The following is an 18816-nucleotide window of genomic DNA, read 5'->3' on the forward strand; positions in this document are numbered from 1 at the left end:
GGGCCATATTTTGCTTTCCCCGAGTCTAGTTATATTGGCTCTTGGCTTTATGCAGGGGGCTGGACTCTTGAAGTCCCTTCCCAACCCTAAATATCTACAATTCCCCTACTCAGCTTTCCTTCCTGATTTGTTCTCCCCATTCTCTTGCCTTCCTGCAGTCATCTTTGCCTTTATTAATAGGACAGACAAAATCATGCTGTTATTGTAGAAAACATGAGATTTGTCTCCCACACATACCTCAAAAATACACGGATATCTTTTTATACTGTTAAATTATGCTTTGAGCATACCTAAACTAGAAACAAAATGCATTTAACTTCTTAGGGTATTCATTTTATCTCTCAAATTAGTTACTCAGGATAAGTCATTACTTGCAACAACAACCTCTAAAGAGAACTTCAGGTACTACTGAAAGAAGTTTAAGTGATTTAGCAGGTTACGTGGCTAATCACTTAGATAGAAAGTGGTATCATCTAAAATTCAGGTCTGTTCCACTAATTTTATATCTGTGTTGGCTTGACAGGACATTTTTCACTAAGGTACTAGTGGAAATCTAACTCCAGACGGGTAGAATCTGCACCATTAAACACTGCCCTCAAATGAAATTATTCTGATTAGGATTGTCTTTAAAAGATTCATGTACCTCTCCAATATATAGGCCACCCTTGAATCTACTGCCTGTAAGAGGGTATTGTTTTCCATTAAATTGTTCAGGAAAGATAAAGAGTATTTCAGCATTAAGTTACAAACAATATGTGGAACTCTGCTGCTTTTCTCCTACAGAACTGTTGTTGAAATAGGTATGAAGAAACTCATCAATTATTGCATCCTTCTGCAGCTTGTGAAGGTGTAAACCACATATGTTTGAACAAGGACAACCAGATAAAGCACCTTCCAAAGATTGGCAGTGGCTTTAACACCATCTTGGCTTTCAAATAGTAAACATGAGATGTATGTGAAAGGCAGTATACAAAGAATAACATTTCCTGTACTCTACTTAAGACAATTATTTTGGCCAACCATCATATTTGTTGAGTCAGAAACTAATCCTCTTGTATTTGTTTATGGTATATTGTAGTCCATGTAGACAGGTTTTGGAGACAAACATGGGTTTCTGCACTTAGAGAATTGCAAGCAAGTATTGCCAGAAGATCTTGCATCCTGATCAAGTTACATTAGAGCATGATACAAATCTCCTTGTGGTTGCTTGAATCATTACAGCAAAAGGTTCTCACCTGGCATGGTTCATAGCTGACTGTATATGATATTCTGACAGTTATCTGGTGTTGGACTGTTTTGTTCTTCCAAATTTGTGTGATGGGAAAGATGAAAAACATCACTTTAATCAGCCTGATGAAATGATTAGCGAAGTCATGGGGAATGACATGCTATGTCATTCTCGACAAAACAGCATTTCAGGAAAATTAACCTCTTTCGAATGACTGCTGGAGGATAACAGAATTTATATTCTGCTATGCAGAGACTGATACTACACAGGTTATGTGTTTTGAAGCTGTCAGATACTTCCTTAAATCGTTAATGCCAAATTGCTGATACAGATATCTTCATATTAGGCTGCACAATAGGCATGTTTCTCAAACCTTTGTTTTCCTTACTGAATGATACCAGTAACCATTCTGGTTTAAATATGTGGCAGCATGTGTGATGTTTTTTAAGAGCTGTAAAAGATGGTTTTCTGCAGTGATACAGATGCAAGAGGCTTATTAAATATATGCATATATTTTAAGGATAATCATAACTGAGACGATGCAATCTTTGATAGGATGCCTATCTTCTTAAAATTATTCCTTCAAAAATGTACTTATGGAAAGGAAAAAAGTGTGGAGTACTTTTATAATTCTTATACATGGGTATTGCACAACTCAGTGGAAAGCTCTCTGAACATAATGCACATGAAACATATTTATGCAGTTAAAACATGAATAAAATATAAATTGTATGCATTTTAGAACCAGACTGTATACACTGGAAAATTAACAATGAACATGCAAGAAACATGAAGCATTCTTTTTCTTTTTTCTTTTTTTGTTTTAAGAGAGATTAACCTTCAAATCTCTAGACATTTAAGTGTTTTAATAATATTAAACATCCTAGTAATTAGTATAAAACCTTAATCTAAGCAGAATTTTCTATAATGCAGCACAGTAGTTTTAAAACTCTTGAACATTTTGAATAAAATCATTTCACTTGCATTCAAAACATTTAAAATAATTTTATAACTTTGTTTTGACTATTTTGATCAAGTACATGAATGTATACATTATTCAACAATTATACTAATGTGTTCAGGTTGTTTTAAAAATCACACTACAATTGTCCAAATACCTACAAATACTTCATTTTTATTTTAATTTTTCTTCACTCCTACTGCCTAGGACTTCATCTGTGCTGGAGACCCACCAATCCTCATACTCCACAAAGAGTTGCTGCAGATTTCCAGGCAGGGAAACTGTATAACAAGATGCCATGGAAGGGGACTGGGGTAGGAGAAAAGCTGCTGCTAGGTCCAGGACAGATAAAACCAGTGGGTGGTAGGAGACATAGAAGTGCTATTGCTGTTCCCGGCACCTTACCTTTTCACTGACCCGTCTACCTTTCTCATGCTGTCTCATGTCCCTGAATCCTCTCTCTGCTGTAAAGCTGATCCATAGATGAAGGCAGGAGTCAGTGGCAGCCCATTTCTGTGTCCTTTACCTGGAGATTTGTGTCGAGTTCCAGCATCATTTCCAACTCTGAAAATTGAAACAAAGGTGTGTCTCACATCAGCACAAAGCATCATACAGGTAACAGAATCCAGTAGTTCATGTTTAATTTATGAGGTGTGATAATACTGTGAAGAAGTTGGGGAGATTAATGGGAAGAGGACAGTGGGAGCCTTGGCAAGAAGGAGAGAACTCTGAGACGGGTCAGGGACCTGGAGGCAGATCCAAACTGAGAGCCAGCAATGGGGGAATGGTTGAGTGAATTACAGGGAAGACATCTAATAAGAAGTTGAGAGTGTGAAGCAAACTAGCACTGCTAGGGGAAAAAAATGGAATGAAGAATCACAGAGTGGAGAGATTGGGCCAATGAACCTGAGGGAGGGGAAGTTGAGGAAGACTGAAATTGGCAGCTGGGGGCAGAGATCAGAAGTAGGAGCCACTTCAGGGGATTGGAGAATGCAACAGAAGCAGGTGTGAGGAAAGAAACTCATGAAAACCACAGCCCAGGTGAGTAAACATTTCACAGAGACCTGTTTTCCCTCCTTCACACTAGTTGGGGAGTAGACAGAAACTTGGCTGTGGTCAGTGTGTCAGGCAACACAGTTCTTATCAGATGCAGTGAGAGTTGTGGATCCTTAGCACCTGTTGAGTCTTTGAAATCTTTGGATTAAGTAGTGTAAATAATATAGAATCATAGGGCTGGAAGGAACCCCGAAGGATCATCAGGTCCAGCCCCCTGCATGAGCAGGAAAGACATCTGGGGTCAGACAACCCCAGCCAGGTGACTGTCCAGCCTTCTCTTGAAGACCTCTAGGGTAGATGATTGTACCACCTCTGCAGGGACTTGTTCCATAGTCTGGACACCCTAGTTGTAAAGAAGTTTTTCTTAATATTCAGCCTGGAACTACCTTCCAGGAGTTTGTGGCCGTTGTTTCTAGTTTTCCCCCAGGGCACCCTGGTGAACAGTTGTTCACCAAGCCCCTGACGTACGCCTCTGACATAGTGGTAAGCTGCAATCAAGTCCCTTCTCAGCCTTCTTTTCTTTAGGCTGAAGAGTCCAAGATCTCTCATCCTCTCCTCATATGGCTTGCTATGCAAGTCCCTGTTCATGCGGGTGGCCCTTCTCTGGACCCTCTTGAGCTTTAGCACGTCCTTTTTGAAGTGCGGTGCCCAGAACTGGACGCAATACTCCAGCTGCAGCCACACCAATGTTGAGTAAAGCAGGAAAATCACTTCTCTGGATTTACTGGAGATACATCAATTGATGTATGCCAGAGTTTTATTGGCCCTAGCAGCTACTGCATCACATTGCCAGCTCATATTCATGCTGGGGTCTATTGTTACCCCCGGATCCCTTTCATTTGTAGTGCTGGTCAGGTTAGCGATTCTAATATGAATTAGGAAGAAAAACTAATTACTAAATATATATGCGAATTCCTTATACTGGGAAGCAGAAATGTTGCAGGTATCTGACAGGAAATTAAAGAATCCCAGCTCCTGAAAATCCCAAGTGGAGATGGTAAAGGGCTCAGCCCCTGTTGAAAAGGAATAGTTGTAAAACTATTTATTGAACTTCTGTCCCAGATCCCCACCAGATTCAAATTAACTCACAGTCCCCCAGCCTCCCAGGATGTTTTGTACCTTCCCTGCGAACCCTCTCTTGCAGGGTGGGCGGGCTAGCCTTGGCTCAAGCTATCTGCTCCATCTGAGCTGGGAGGTATGCTCTAGGGCCTCTTGGCTTGTGGCCTGGGCCACTACAGGCATGTGGCTGCATCTCTGGAATCAAAAGTGAATGTCTGTTCACTTGCTTATTGATTCAATCTACGCATCTTAGACTAAGCTGTGAAGTTTCAATTGATTCAGCCTCAGACTTTTTGACTGTACTTAGCCCAAATGTCATAATATTTTTGCAAGGTGAAATGTATTCCTTCCTCATGTGCTCTTTAATTCCTCTCTGGCTGGGTTTTACATACATGGTTTCCATTAAAGAGAATGGAACTAAGTAATGATAGGTTCAAGAAAGTGAACTCAGAACATAGTTTATGGTTTCCTAATCTACTTTGCATGAGAATAGAAAACTAAGTAGTTGAATAAATTACGTCTAGAGATATCATGTACGTATTCATATTTAATATACATGCATATTGATACAGAGGATATTCTTCCTTTTTTCTAATCAAAATTACGTTGCCCTATGGCATAGGATGGATAATATTTCTGTGTTATGTTTAAACTTTGCTGTCCTACATGGATATGTACTGGAAGACAGTGAAGAAAGAGACAGAGGCTGCCTGAAGAAACAGAGGCTGCCTCTTATCCAGAATTGATCATTTTGAGATTACTCTTTTGTCTTACCTATGTCAAAAGATTACTAGTAACTTCCACAATGATCTGTATTAGCAAAAGTGGTATATTCATTAATGGTATGAAAAACAGGGGTGTCAACAAAGTGGCAAAATTTGCAGAATACAAGAATTTATTTAGGTTATTCAGTAGAAGAAAAGATCTCAATTAAGTAGGTGAATGGACAAAATGATTACAAAGAAAATTCAAGTTTGTTTAAATGCATGTTGAAAAGAATGTTTTTAATTTAGAGATCGTTATGGATTTCTAAATTTCGGGAATAACTCTTGATCATCAACATTGAGGTCATCAAAGTTAAAAAAAAATGGAGTAAAAAGATGAAGTTTGGGAACTGTCAGTGAACATAATTATATATGTATGGAAGAATTTCTATTGGAAGCACTGGAACTCTCTTATTTGGTGAAGAACCAGAGGAAGCACAAGACATTGCAAGGCCATGTATGGGATAGGGAAGTTAACAAGGTGCTTCTGTTTGTCCTTTTGTAGAACAGCAAGAGGATGTTCCTTTGAATTGAAAAATAACAAATTTAAAACTAATAAAAGGCTGTTTTACAGAGTACATAATTAGCTTGCAATACTCTTTGCCATAAAATAACCATGATACTAGGAGCTTAGCAGGGTTCTGGAAGTAAACTGGGTGCCGCAAGTAAACTGTATGTTCTGCAGAACTTTAATTGAAACTTAACTTTTGAAAAGTATTTAATTGAATATTATTCCAGATAGCAACTTCTGATATTTAGTTGGATAGTCCTTTCATAGTATGTGATATGCCAATAGTTTTTATCTTGAAAACACATTGTAGAACTTGTCAGGGGTGAAGCAGTAGGTTTTGACAGTTGTCTGTGGAGCAGATGGGACTTTTGGCACTTTATTGGAATTGTAATACAAATAAATTAGTTAAATGATTCTTCTGAAATGATCAGCAGTGAACTAGTTAAATCGGTTCACTTTGAAACTGCCTCTTTAAGGTTTCATATAGCTCAGTAAAGCATCTGGCAGGTATTAAAACAATGGTGCAATTGTGATCAAAGGACATTATACTGTACCCCACACAACACACCTCCTGGCATGGCAGGAAGCACAGTGTTTAGGATTTTTCGATACTAATTATGCCACTGTGGAGCTGTCCCCAGCCCAATCCTGCAGATGAGGCAGGAAGCTGCTGTACCCTGGACCCAGGGCTGCCCCCAATCCACAGCATCCCAAATTTGTCAAACCCAGCTCTGGGTTGGGTTGGAAACCCTAGGCTGTCTGTGGCTGGGTCTCACAATCAGCTGGTTGTCAACCAGCCCTGGAGCAACCCCAGAAGTGCCCAGCTGCACACATGATTTTTAGATGTCCCAGTATGGGGAAGCCTCTCTCTCATCTGGGGTCCCCAGGTCCCAAGCCATCTAAAAAACACCTGTTCAGCTTAGCAACCCAGCATTTTAAAGTTCCTTGCCCTGCAGGCTGCTTTGTTCAGGGTTCCCTGGTTTCCATCAAGGGGGTCCCCTTGGCTTCCTGCTCATTAGAACCTTGCTATCCACTCCCCCTACAGCCCATTTTTGGCATCAGAGCCAGGACTATCCTGATCCTGATGTTAATCCCCCTCCCTACGCTGATGCTGATAATCGGCGAATGTGATCCTGGGGTTGCTCCAGGGCTAGTTGACAACCACTGCACCTTGGGATGCCAGAGGATCCTTCAAAGACCTATTACTAGGGACCTACTTAAATCACAATTTTGCAATTTTTGTGGAAACTGTGAAAAACAGTGGTTTCTGTGATCACTGCTAAAAGTTGTATTTTCCACGATTTTGCATGGAGCTGCCCAAAGAAAATAACTTATTGGAATACAAAGAAAGTGCTGCAGTCCCTGCAGCCCTAGAGCATGTGGTTTGAGAGAGAGCTACTGAGAGGCTGAACTACTGATGTAGACTCAGTGAAGGCGCCAGTCAGAAAAGCGAGAAGGTTTTGGCACCATCTTTTAACAAGTCAGTTGCAATGCTGCAGCAATGCTGCTGCCTGAAGATGATGAGTGAAAAGAAATCCAAGGAAGCTAAATACATTTCAGCTCAGGATTGTGTAAGGCAGTTCCCTGTAGGAACCTTGCATGCAGATGGTGGTAAATTGTTTTGTTCATTCTGCAGTGAGACTGGATGAGTTGAGGGAAAACAGCACTGATCCACGTTTAGAGTCTGAATTGCATATAAAGCAAACAGCTAGCTGCTGCAGAGACTGAAGGTCAGAGCAAGAAACAAGTAACTGTGTTCTCAATCTTTAAAAGAACCACTGAAAGTAGTTTGACCAGAAGAGAAGCTTACATTAGTGCTAGTGGAGGCATTCATGTCTGCCACCATTCCTCTGGAAAAAATTGATAATCCTCAATTAAAGGACAACTTAAATAAACATGTGCCAAATGCTGGCAGTTTCCCATGTGCAACTTGAATAAACACGTGTCAAATGCTGGCAGTTTCGCCAAGATTATCTACCAAGAGTAATTGCTTCACATATTCAGTCTACAAAATCTGCACTGGCAGAATATAAATCAATCTCTATTGTAGCAGATGAAGCAACCGATACCCAAGATAACTATGGTCTGCACATTCTAATTGTACCTGGGAGCTGGATGGACCGCGGCCTGCCTGTTTTTCAAACAGCTGGTTCACCTCATGCCTGTCAATTTTTCTACCGTGGCACAAGCTGTAGTGAAGGCTGCTGTAAACTATGGCTTAGAATGTAACAAGATCTCAGCATTTCTGTCTGATAATGCAATGTATATGTGCAAAGCTTTTTCTGATGTGCTCCATGAAATGATGCCCAATTCAATTCATATAACCTGTGATGCACACATTCTTTCTTTAGTAAGTGATATCTGGCGTACACACTTTCCTGATGTGGATAGCCTGGTTTTCTCATTTAAAAAAGTATTCAAACATTGTCCAGGATGTAAGCTTTGATACAGGGAGTCCATCACCAATCACAGCAGGGATCTACATGCGACTGTAGATTCCACCAGAGCCAGTGCTTACAAGGTGCAATTTGTGATTTAATGCAGTTCATTACCATGCAAAGTATATGAAATATTCCCAGACAAGGTTCTTTGGGTAAATCTGATATCTTTTATTAGACCAACTCAAATTTGAGGGGTGGGGATGTAGGATTTGCCCTATGAACACATTTGCATACTCTGTCCCTCCCTCCCTCATTGTGCCTGCACGCAAACACACACACACATATGCACGCACACACTGACTCTGTCCCTCCCTCCCTCATTGGACACACACACTCTGTCCCTCCCTTGTTGCATGGATGCACACCCCACCCCCCCTACTCCTAGCCCTAGGGTACCAGTGCAGGTCCTATGCTCCCACGTTCCGGCCATGCAGCCAGGAGCCACGTGGTGCAGGAGTGGCTGGTGAGCAGGCAAAAAAGTGGTGAAAGCGGCAGGGGGTGTGTGGAGTGGGAGTGAGCACGTGCACAGAGCACAACAACAGCTGGGTGTCAGTGTGGGGCCCACATCGGTGTCCTAGGGCCAGCACCGGTAGGACCCAGAGTGGTGTGGCAGGAGCACAGGGCTCAGGCCATCAGGAGATCTGGAGACAGGCTGGCTCTCCCCTTTCCCTGCTGGCACAGCCTGGCCTGGCTGCATAGATCCCTGCTGGTCCCAGCCCCGTGCTCCTTTGCCCCGCTCTGGGCCTCGCCGGCGCTGGCCCCAGGACACTGGTGTGGGCCCCGTGTTCCACACACCTGCTCACTCCCCCCCCCAGTCGCCACTTTCACCACTTCCCTGCCTGCCTGCCCACTGCTCCTGCACCACATGGTTCCTAGATGCATGGCTGAACCGTAGGACTCAGCTGGAGCTGGCCCAGCTGGACCCTGAGGACAGGGGTGATCCCTGTGCCCGTCCCCTGCCTCCTCCCGACACTCTTTCTTGAATTTCCCTCTGGTGCAGGGAGGTAGGTAGGAAAGGTCCCAGACCAGAATGCTCTGCTAGGCAGAGGCTTCCAGGTGGAGGAGGGGGGTGGGCTGGAGGTGGCGGGGGCTGGGCAGGCTGTGCTGCTGGGTCTTCCCTGCTCCCCTGGGTCTTACTGCCCCTGGCACCTGTCATCTTTGACATCTACTGCCCCTGGCTCCTGTCATCCTGCCCATGGGCCATATGTTGCCCGCCCCTGCCTTAGACCAACACAGCTACAACATATACCCCTGAAATATTCCCAGCAATTCCCATGCAAGGAGCTTGAAATCACACCCAGCACACAGTGCATACTTAAAGTATGTGATCTTATAAGACAGGGTGACAGTGAAGATCAAGTTAAGTTTGTGGCTGAAAATGTGATCCAGTTCATGGAGCTTCTAATGTGGTTTGAAAGTTGGCATCCTTTGATCCACCAAGCACACAACAAGCTAATGGATTTGATAAGCTGGGTTGAAGACACGGCATCACAACAACTTTCAAACTGTCAATGTGAAAACCAGCAGAGGCCAGAACTGGTCCAGGCAATAGCTGTGAAGTTGAACCAGTACTACAGATATAAACGGTCACTACCACTGTGGTTTAACAATTGGCTGCCTCCTTTTTTTAGTGCTGCTCACATTTTTTTACTCCAATCAAGTGCCTTTTTTGAGTTGTAACCTTCAGCTACTAAAATCAATCCCTGGAAGGCAGACAGAGTATGACAAGGAATGTACTGCTTACATGAACTTTGTTAAAAAGTGCTAGATGCCTTTGACTGTGACTGTGTTTTGGGATCCTGTTTCTGATCAATTTCCATATCTCTACAACTTGGCAAAACACTGCCTTACCATTCCAACCAATTCAGTGGACACAGAATTAGGGCTGCGCAGGACTTCGGTAGCCGATTCAATTCGGAAGAGATTCAACCTCATTTGGTGGCCGAATCTGCAAATCCAGATTGAATTGGGAGGCCAATTAAAAGGTCCGAATTGAATCAGAAGCCTCCGAATCTATTTGGAAAAGATTTGGTGCTGCTTCAGAGATTCGGCCATAGACTAAACAAGCAACAGTCCTCACCACGCTGGACACAGCTACCTCCAGCTGGGAAGTCTGTTGTGGTGGGTGGAGTGGAGAGGGAAGAGGCATGGGGGAGGGAGAGATTGGGACTGGGGCTGGGACAAGCTGCCCAGCCGGGGCGGGGTGGGATGGGACTTGGGGAGGGGAACAGCGGGGTGCAGGATGCGGGCATGACAGTGCTGGGAGTGGGGGCTATGCCCTGCTGCCACTTGTCTAGCCGAGGTGGGGGGGGCTTGATGCAGGTGCAGCTCGCTCCGGGCAGAAGGGGGCAAGTGGCAGCAAGTCATAGCCTTCACTCTCAGCACTGCTGTGCCCACATCCCATGCCCCCCCACCTCCCTCCCTGAGTCCCGCCCCCCGCCCCGCCCTGGCTGGACAGCTTGTCCCAGCTCCAGCCCCAGTCCCTTCCTCCCCCATGCCCCTTCCCTCTCCCTTCCACTCATCACAACAGATTTACCAGCTGGAGGCAGCTGTGTCCAGCGTGGTGAGGACTGCTGCCTGTTTAGTCTATGGCCAAATCTCGGAAGCGGCACCAAATCTTCAGATCCTATTCGGTCGAATCAAATTGGGACAGTGATTCGAATCTCTGAATTGAATCACTGTCCCTCCAAATCAGCCGAATCCAAAGCGAACACTTGCAGCTTCGTACAGGCCTACATAGAATGTTCAATCTCAGTGTATGGATAAATGTTCACACCACAGAGACAGAGGATGTCAGCTGCAACTGCTGGTGGGTGCTGCATGCTAGTGTTTAACAACTAACATAAATTGTTTCTGACAAGGTTAGCATTATTGAGTATTACTAAACTTTTTGTAGAACACCAATAATAACTTATGATGACATTAGTTACAATTCATATTATGTATAAATTTATATTCATAATATATTTCAATTTAGATTTAATACTTAGATTTATAATAAAGCAGTACCTAATTTGATATTTATGCTGACTTTGCTATTCAATTTTGCTGATTGCTTGCCTCCCAACCAATCAGCAGCAAGGGCCAGGGCCACCCAGACCCCTTGGCCAATCAGTGATGCGAGGGAGGAGGCTTGCAGCAAAGAGACCACAAAATTGGTTCTATGCACCATGAGCAACCTGCAAAAATCCCTTTGTCTCACTGTGATTTAGGTAGGTCCCTACCTATCACCCTGTGTGTAACATATCATATGTTCAAATGAAAGCTTGATAAAAACCAACTACAAAAGTATTTTGCATTTTTTCAAACAATATCTTCATAGTTGGCTGGCCATTTTTATCATGCAATAATTATTATGCACATGTAGCATGTCTAAATGTTTTGTGCAATTATCCAGTTAATTGCATGATAAATGTAATGTGTGTCAGGGACGTAAGGCAGTTTACACTTCTTCCAACTATTTTTGCAGGATATCTGCAGACTTTACAATTAGTTCCCTTTTTCAAAGTTTTATTCAGAACTATTATAAAACGATGATTGAAATCTCATGTACCAGTTCCAGGTCAGTGTTGTGGCAAGTAGATAGTTCCCTAGTTGTACAATTGGGGCACTATTTATAAGCATACTGAAAGCATTCATAGTTATACCAGATAGATTAAAATAAGATTTGAGATTAAATAGAATTCTCATTTTTTCTTTCTCATCCCCATCAAGTTAGAAGTGTGGAATAAAGGATAGACTTCCTGTCCTGAGCAGAGATAGCCAGTGGAACATTCCTTCTGTGCTGGAGTATATTGCCAGCAGAAAGCAACTATGCCAACAGGCAACTATGCTGCTGTCCTGTGCCAGTCATCTTCTCTTCTGCCTCAGCACTGAGGGCAGGGGAAGGGACATACGAGGGCTGAAGAAGATGAAGATTCATGGAGCAGATCCTTGCTACATCTGATCTCTTTATACCTTTGGAGACAGGAACTGGAGAGACTTTGTGCCAGTGCCATAAGTTTTAAGTGCTTCCTGACATCTATAATTTACACTGTACCTGGATAGTCAGGTCAGACCAGGCCAAGTCTGCTACTATTATGACAGTAGACAGTACTACCTGCAGCTGTCAATGCTGAGAGCTGGGTGGTGGGAGATAGCCTAGTAACCTCTATGGTTCCAACAGCTTTGGGTGGAGGAGTAACTTAGAGAGGGGTACTAGCCCTTACCCCTGGTGGAGGCAATGCCACCAAAAAGCAGATGCCATGGCAGGGTGGACTGCACTCCAGCCTTGGTTGGCAACCAGTCTAGGAGTAGAACCCCCAGAAGGTGGATGGATTGAAGAACTACTTCATACCAGCAGCTCCTGTAATCAAGCTGGCTCCAAACGTACTGGCTTCTGCCTTTCCTTTGGAATCAACCAGCTAAGCCGAGAGGGGACCATTGATATATGGGCAATTCACGCATCTCCATATCAACTGCCCAGGCCACTGCAGCCCAAACTGAATGGAGAGGACACTCCATCTTTGCTCCTTGTATAGGCACAACACAGAAGGGGACAGTCAGATTATAAACTTCACTCAATTAGTGTACAGTAGAGTGCTATGGATCACCTTCATCACAGGAGGAACCAGTTATATTCCACTGGTCAGCTACTGCCTGCCTTAAGCTGGGCAGCCTCCAGCCAATAAGGTGCTGACCCACCATGGTCTGCCTGCCTCATTCAGTGTGTGTGTTGCAGTTAGAAGTGGGATTCAAATCTAGTGCAGTTAAGGATTGACATGGCACCTCGTTCGATTAATGGCAGAAAGGCTTTAGTAACTGTACCACAAATGAGCTATAAAACTAAGTGACAAAAAAGACTCCTTCCAAATGAGCTATCACAAAAGTCCTGCTATATTGTAGCTGCTATAGTGTCCAGTGTCTCACATCAATGCAGGCAGGTAGTGTTTTCAGTCTTTGCAGCCTTCACTGGGCATGGATCCATGTTGAGAGTGATCAGCTGGGCATAGGTTACAATGTTGCACTGATTTCTACCTCTCTCTCTCTCTCTCCTGAGCATGCATTTTGCCAGTAACTCTGTTTCGTTCTTATACTCATCAATTGTATAGCTTCAAAGCATTCCTCCTTGATAGTTGGTTGATTAGAGTCCAAACAAAGCAGGTAGGAAGGAACCATCATAATACAATTGCTAACTGCTTGGATCCTGTTTTGGGGAATCCAGTTGTGAAACTTGTTTTTGATCAGTCTGGAGGATACACGTCAATCAAGTGGAATAGGTTTTGATTGACTGAATGGGATACCTTAAGGCAAAGGTTCCCAAAGTTTTTATGCCGTGGCCCAGCAAAGCGCGGCCCACAAGTGGCAGCTGCCCAGTAGTCACAGCCGACCATGGCCAGAATTTCTGGCCAAAAGACAGGTAAGGATACCTCCATCCCCCCCACCATGGGGGAGTGGGCCAAACCCCGCACTACCATGGGCCCTATGGAAGGAGCTGTGGCCTCCCCACCCAACTCTGGGAAGGCAGGAGTGCAGAAGATACTGATCTACATGAGGCCAGATTTGCAGTTTGCAACAGGTTGGTAAAAACCACCATTGAAACCCCTACTGGAACATCAGATTGGATCATCTCACTTCAGCTATAATAAACTGACAGTTTTGTTAACATCATTAATGTCTATGCACTAGGGCTGTGAGAAGCTTTGGTCCCTGATTCAATTCAGCGGAGATGCGTCCTGATTTGGTGGTCGAATCTCCAAATCTGAATCGAATCAAAGGACCCTTTAATCTCTCCGAATAGAATCAGAACCCTCCAAATTGATTCAGAGAGATTCAGAAAGATTCAGAGATTCAGACGTAGAGACAGCATTAAATGTTTTTTCTACAAACCTTTAGGGAGCAGGGGCTCATGAGTACTGCAATGCTGGTGCACATGGAGTGTCCCACGTAAGACGATCCCCGAGCGAGGCAAAAGAGGGAAAGGGGCCAGGAGGCTTCCAAGGCTGACCAGAGAAATCCAGGGCAGCCTAAGGGCCAAAAGGGGAGCACATAAAAAGTGGAAACAGGGTGAGATCACTAAAGATGAATATACCTCCTCTGCTCGTGCTTGTAGGGAGGCAGTTAGGCGGGCCAAAGCTACCATGGAGCTGAGGATGGCAACCCAAGTAAAAGACAACAAGAAATTGTTTTTTAGATATATTGGGAGTAAAAGGAAGGCCCAGGGAGGAATAGGACCCCTGCTAAATGGGCAGAAACAATTGGTGACAGACAGGGGGGACAAGGCTGAACTCCTCAACGAGTTCTTTGCCTCAGTGTTCCTAAGTGAGGGGCACGACAAGTCTCTCACTGGGGTTGCAGAGAGGCAGCAGCAAGGCACCAGACTTCCACATGTAGATCCTGAGATGGTGCAGAGTCACTTGGAAGAACTGGATGCCTTTAAGTCGGCAGGCCCGGATGAGCTCCATCCAAGGGTGCTGAAGGCACTGGCTGACATCATTGCAGAGCCACTGGCGGGAATATTCGAACGCTCGTGGCACACGGGCCAAGTTCCGGAGGACTGGAAAAGGGCTAACGTGGTCCCCATTTTCAAAAAGGGGAGGAAGGAGGACCCGGGCAACGATAGGCCAGTCAGTCTCACCTCCATCCTTGGTAAAGTCTTTGAAAAAATTATCGAGGCTCACATTTGTGAGAGCCCAGCAGGGCAAATTATGCTGAGGGGAAACCAGCACGGGTTTGTGACGGGCAGATCGTGCCTGACCAATCTAGTCTTTTTCTATGACCAGGTTACGAAACGCCTGGACACAGGAGGAGGGGTAGATGTCGTATACTTAGACTTCAGGAAGGCCTTCGATACGGTATCCCACCCCATACTGGTGAACAAGTTAAGAGGCTGTGACGTGGATGACTACACAGTCCAGTGGGTGGCGAACTGGCTAGAGGGCCGCACCCAGAGAGTCGTGGTGGATGGGTTGGTATCGACCTGGAAGGGTGTGGGCAGTGGGGTCCCGCAGGGCTCGGTCCTTGGACCGATACTCTTTAATGTCTTCATCTGTGACTTGGACGAGGGAGTCAAATGTACTCTGTCCAAGTTTGCAGATGACACAAAGCTATGGGGAGAAGTGGACATGCCAGAGGGTAGGGAACAGCTGCAGGCAGACCTGGATAGGTTGGACAAGTGGGCAGAAAACAACAGGATGCAGTTCAACAAGGAGAAATGCAAAGTGCTTCACCTAGGGAGGAAAAATGTCCAGCACACCTACAGCCTAGGGAATGACCTGCTGGGTGGCACAGAGATGGAAAGGGATCTTGGAGTCCTAGTGGACTCCAAGATGAACATGAGCCGGCAGTGTGACAAAGCCATCAAAAAAGCCAATGCTTTTTGGCTAAATAAATCCACTTTATCATGCATCAGCAGATGCATGACGAATAGGTCCAAGGAGGTGATACTTCCCCTCTATCGGGCACTGGTCAGACCGCAGTTGGAGTACTGCGTGCAATTCTGGGCGCCACACTTCAAGAAGGATGTGGATAACCTGGAGAGGGTCCAGAGAAGGGCAACTCGTATGGTCAAGGGCCTGCAGACCAAGCCCTACGAGGAGAGACTAGAGAAACTGGACCTTTTCAGCCTCCTCAAGAGAAGGTTGAGAGGCGACCTTGTGGCTGCCTATAAGTTCATCACGGGGGCACAGAAGGGAATTGGTGAGGTTTTATTCACCAAGGCGCCCCCGGGGGTTACAAGAAACAATGGCCACAAGCTAGCAGAGAGCAGATTCAGATTGGACATTAGGAAGAACTTCTTCACAGTTCGAGTGGCCAAGGTCTGGAACGGGCTCCCAAGGGAGGTGGTGCTCTCCCCTACCCTGGGGGTCTTCAAGAGGAGGTTAGATGAGTATCTAGCTGGGGTCATCTAGACCCAGCACTCTTTCCTGCTTATGCAGGAGGTCGGACTCGATGATCTATTGAGGTCCCTTCCGACCCTAACATCTATGAATCTATAAATCTATAAGCATGGGGGGCTCCCCAGTGCACTCAGCAGCAGACCCAGGAGTGGACCAGAAGCACTTTCAGTTCACTTCCAGGTCTGCCGGAGAGTGCGCAGGGGGGGCCCCCCGCACCTCCCCAGCTCAGCAACTGGTGCCTCCTGGGTCTGGGGGGGTACCCGGGGTCCCCCTGAGGCTGATCACTGAGCTGGGGGTGCAGGGGGGCCCCCCTTGTGCTATCCAGCACACCTGGAAGTACTTCCAGTCCACTTCTGGGTTCATTGCCGAGCATGTGGAGGAACCCCCTGCACTCCTGTGGGACAGTGCCCTGCACCAACTCATTGAGTACCTACCATCAAACAAGAGGCTTCTCCTAGGACTTTAATGCTCGAGTAGGTGCGTATTATGACTCTCAGCCAACCTGCCTGGGACATCACGGCATTGGGAAAATGAGTGAAAATCGCCAACATCTTGTATTGTGCACCTTAAACCACTTGTGTATCACTAACACCAACTTTGCAGGCAAAGAGCATCAAAAAGTATCATGGAGACACTCCTGATCTGGCCACTGGCATCAATTAGATGTTGTGATCACTAGAAGGAAAGACTTGCCCAGTGTACTAGACACCCAAACTTATCACAGTGCAGATTGTGACACAGACCACTCCCTTCTTGTCAGCAAAGTGAAAGTGAGACCAAAGAAACTGCACAGAGCCAAGCAAAAGTCAGCCAAGAATTAGCATACACAGCACAAAAGTTCAAAGCAAATGCCTTGACTTTCACGGTACCTTTGAGCTAGCGATGTCTACAAAAGCAACAACTGCAAATGCTGAAGGAACTTCAAGTGGACTAAGAGCAGTCATCCAAGAAACAGCCATAGAAGTATTTGAGAAAAATAAATTGTCAAATAAAAACTGGTTTGAGGCACACTCCACAGAGATGCTACCACTTGTTGAAGCCAAGAACACAGCCTACTTGAAATACAACCAGAAGCCAACAGAAAGTTCCAAGGCTAAGCTGAAGCATGCCAGGACAGTGGTACAGAAAACAGCAAGATGCCATGCAAACCAGTACTGGACTGACCTATGTCAAGAGATTCAGTTTTCCTCAAACACAGGAAACCTGAGTTATGTATGACAGCCTGAAGAAAGCCCTTGGCCCAACTATCACCAAAGTTGCCCCTTTCAAGTCTTGAGATGGCAAAATAAAAATCACCAATAAAATAGACAGATACCACGTTGGGTCGAACATTACTTAGAACTTTACTCCCATGAAACAGACGTTTCAGAAGAGGCACTGAATCAGCTTCCAATACATGCCACAGTTCAGTTTTGAGATGAAGAGTGGAGTGAAGCAGGGTTGTGTCCTAGCACCCACACTCTTTGGGATCTTCTTTTCTATGCTTCTGCAATACAGGTTTGATAGCTTGGAGGAAGGCATATACCTTCACAGAAGTTCAGATGTCAAACTCTGCAACCTATGACGTCTAAAAGCCAAGACAAAAGTGAGGCATACTTATTAGAGAGCTACTTTTTGCTGACAATGCTGCATTCACTGCCCATGAAGAAGGCCAACTACAAATACTCATGAATCGCCTCTCCCATGCTTGCAGGTTTTTTGCCCTGACCATCAGCATCAAGAAGACTGTGGTCCTATGACAGGGTGTTTGCCAGTCACCATCTATCAGTCTTGACAACACACCTTTAGAGGCAGTAAACAAGTTCTGCTACCTTGGATCCACAGTGGCTGACAACCTATCACTGGATGAAGAGCTAAATGTGCGCATTGGAAAGGCAGCTACCACTTTCAGTAAGCTCTCCAAATGATACAAAGCTCACAATCAAAACTAACCTGCTTGTGCACAAAACCTGCATCCTCAGTGCCCTGATGTGTAGCAGAGACATGGTCAACATATGTATATCAAGAAAAGAAGCCGAACAGCTTCTACCTACTCTGTTTACAATGCATCCCTGATATCAAGTGGCAAGACAGAATCACCAACACAGAGGTCATCGCCAAAGCCATTGTACTACTTAAACAGCAGCACCTACTGTGGCTTGGCCATCTTCACAGGGTGGAAGATGGGCGTGTCCCAAAGGACATTCTGTATGGGCAAATTGCAGGTGGGGAGAGAAGAGTAGGGCACCTAAAATTGTGCTTCAAAGACATCTGCAAGCAGGATATGAAGGCTTTTGGAATCAACCCAAACCTTTGGGAAGCCTTAGCAGGTGATAGATAAAGTGGAACAATCATGAAGGCCAACATCATGATGAGAAATGGTCACTTGAATTACAACAGAAATGTGACCCAAGGAAACAGCCTGTCAGTACAGCAGCCTCTAATGCCACATACACCTGTGACAACTGTGGCAGGGCATGCATCTCACATTGGTCTGTACAACCACAAGAGAAAATGCATCACCAGTCAGTAAAATAGCTGCAAGGTCCACCATCACTTACTGATGAACAGATGCCATATGCCTGGATAGTTCAGATTTAAATAGCTGCAGTGAGTTCCCTGATGCTGCTCTCGTATCATCATTGTGTCTGGATAAAAGTTGGATGGCATGGAATATCTATTCCATGGAGCTCTTCTGATCTGCTAGCAATTTGCTCAGTGGTAAGCATCTTGTAATGCTGTTTGGCAGAGCTAACTTTAGCTGTGCAGAAGTGGAGCAGACTGTGCAGGAAGAAAGAGTTAATTATTGACCAGATGTATGCCCACTGCCAGATTGCTTCTAAGGCACAGGAGGTGAGTTGAAAATTAGTAGATAGAAGGGCTGGAGAATAGATGTCTAGGAATTTTGGGAGAGCTTTGGCGGACTACCTAAACATAAGC

At 45.0% G+C, this 18816-nt stretch overlaps 1 protein-coding gene and 1 long non-coding RNA gene across 16 annotated transcripts in view; one reads left to right on the forward strand and one right to left on the reverse strand.

Moving 5' to 3' along the window:
- Window positions 1-18816, forward strand: part of GPHN (gephyrin) — a 631726-nt gene that overhangs the window by 191857 nt on the left and 421053 nt on the right. The gene's annotated exons all lie outside the window — the stretch shown is intronic.
- Window positions 1186-18816, reverse strand: part of LOC109280500 (uncharacterized) — a 125913-nt gene continuing 108282 nt past the window's right edge. Inside the window, exon 4 of the long non-coding RNA XR_009460138.1 lies at window positions 1186-2753. This is a non-coding gene — a long non-coding RNA (uncharacterized LOC109280500). The remainder of the gene's footprint in view (window positions 2754-18816) is intronic.

Source organism: Alligator mississippiensis, chromosome 2 (assembly GCF_030867095.1).
Source record: "Alligator mississippiensis isolate rAllMis1 chromosome 2, rAllMis1, whole genome shotgun sequence".
Classification (NCBI taxonomy): domain Eukaryota; kingdom Metazoa; phylum Chordata; order Crocodylia; family Alligatoridae; genus Alligator; species Alligator mississippiensis.